The sequence below is a fragment of the Panthera onca genome, chromosome B2 (assembly GCF_046562875.1).
Source record: "Panthera onca isolate mPanOnc1 chromosome B2, mPanOnc1 haplotype 2, whole genome shotgun sequence".
NCBI classification, from domain to species: Eukaryota; Metazoa; Chordata; class Mammalia; order Carnivora; family Felidae; genus Panthera; species Panthera onca.
In genome coordinates, this window is record NC_138343.1 from 22,560,563 (window position 1) to 22,562,591 (window position 2,029).

General features: G+C 39.3%; 1 pseudogene; it reads right to left on the minus strand.

The window, feature by feature from the left end:
* Positions 1–207: 207 nt before the first annotated feature.
* On the minus strand, positions 208–1,737 carry LOC132666405 (rRNA-processing protein FCF1 homolog; annotated as a pseudogene).
* Positions 1,738–2,029: the final 292 nt, after the last annotated feature.

A 2,029-nucleotide genomic window follows, 5' to 3' on the forward strand; every position in this document is an offset into this window, starting at 1 on the left:
ACCCTGGAGACAGAGGGGATCAGAATTGTGTTGAATTGTAGGACACCCGATTGATGTCTGAAGAATTGGATATTGGTGTTAGACATCCTCCAAATAGGAAAATGTAGAAAAAATTCCCCAATATTATTTCTAACCACACAAACACAAAAAAAAGGAGTTATGTAACAAAAACTTAATTATGATTCTTTTTTATTTTTATGTGAACAATTATCTGATGTATAAAAAGATGCAACTAAATTCAAAATGATACAAAATATCTATTTCAGGGTGTCTGGGTGGCTCATTTGGTTGACTCTTGATTTTAGTTCAGGTCATGATCCCAGGGTTGTAGGATAGAGCCCCACATCAGGCTCAGTGTTGTGCATGGAGCCTGCTTAAGATTCTCTTTTCCTCCCTCTTCACCTCCCCTGCTCCTGCACTCTCTCTCTAAAACAAACAAAAAAAAAACACCACAAGATATCGATTTAAAAACAACAAAAAGTGAGTATATTTAATCATACTCAGCTTATAAGAGAGCACATGGGTAAATAGAATAATTCATTCTATAACATAGTGCTATATGAACTGGGGACAGAAAAAGTTGGTAAAGGAAGGCAGAGGAACTCTTAAGAATCGGAACTGAGCTTGGGGGGGCGGCAAGGGGCACATCTGGGTGGCTCAGTCGGTTAAGTGTCCAACTTCGGCTTAGATCGTGATCTCACAGTTCATGAGTTTGAGCCCCACAATGGGCTCTGTGCTGACAGCTCTGAGCCTGGAGCCTGCTTCAGATTCTGTGTCTCCCTCTCTCTCTGCCCCTCCACTGCTCACACACACTCTCTCTCTCAAAAATAAATAAACACTAAAAAAAATTTAAAAAAAAAGAATTGGAACTGAGGGGCTCCATAATCATCTGGCATCCACTCAGTGTTGTACCTATGGTTAGAAATGTACGTGATGCGGGGCACCTGGATGGCTCAGTGGGTTAAGCGTCTGACTTCAGCTCAGATCATGATCTTACAGTTCAGGAGTTTGATCCCCCCATGGGGCTCCATGCTGGCAGTGCAGAGCCTGCTTGGGACTCTCTCTCTGCTCTCTTTCTGCCCCTCCCCCACTCGTGCACACACTATCTCAAAATAAATTTTAAAAACTTTAAAAAAATAAAAAAGAAATGTATATAATGGGAACTCCAGGGATCTTCCATATCCTTCCTTTAAGCTCCCTCCACCAATCAACTGTGGCCACAATGTAACGGTTGTGCTGAGTTACTCTCTATATTAAGTAGCTATCTTCATGGGTTCCTTTGTGCATGGTAATCATTCAAACCTAGGCTTCTCAGGAATCCTTAGAGCCACCGGATACTCTTGACCCAAATTCTCAACTTCAGCCATTAAACAGTCAGTTATACATTTGGCATACAGGCAGTCCATCTTTGACTGTACTAAGTCAAGTTTGCCTTTAATAGACAAGTTGATAAAGTTGATATCAACCAGAATGTCATAAGATGGGCCCAGCTATGTCATATTAAAAGAATACGCAGGATGGTGTTGGGCAACTTCTCTTTCCTTGAGTGCACTGGAACCTTTCTCTTCTTTCTCTTTAGGTTTTAATCTATCTTTCTGTTGAAGCCTCTGATATCTGAGACTAAGCATTTACTTCACGGTCATGTACTTTCTTGCCTTCCTTTGCTTCCCCATGTTCATGCTGCACTCTTATTTCTTTCTAATTACTGTTATTTCTAAAGGGAGAGATGTGGGTGCTTTTTCTAAAAATTGTTATTATGAATAGTTATTATGCTTACAACTGGAAACAATAATTTAGAAATTAATGTTTACAAAGAGTTTGTGATAACACTCATATATAATGTTAAATGAAAACAAGAATACAAAATTGAACATTGTGCAGTTACAACTCTGTTAAAAATATGGAGCAAAAAGTTGGGAAACACATTGCAGGGTGGAAATGTCTATTTCTGAGTGGTGGACCTATAAGTGACTACTTTTTTACTTGAGTGTATTTTGCTTGCTTTTCTAAAATGGGCATATGTTGGTTT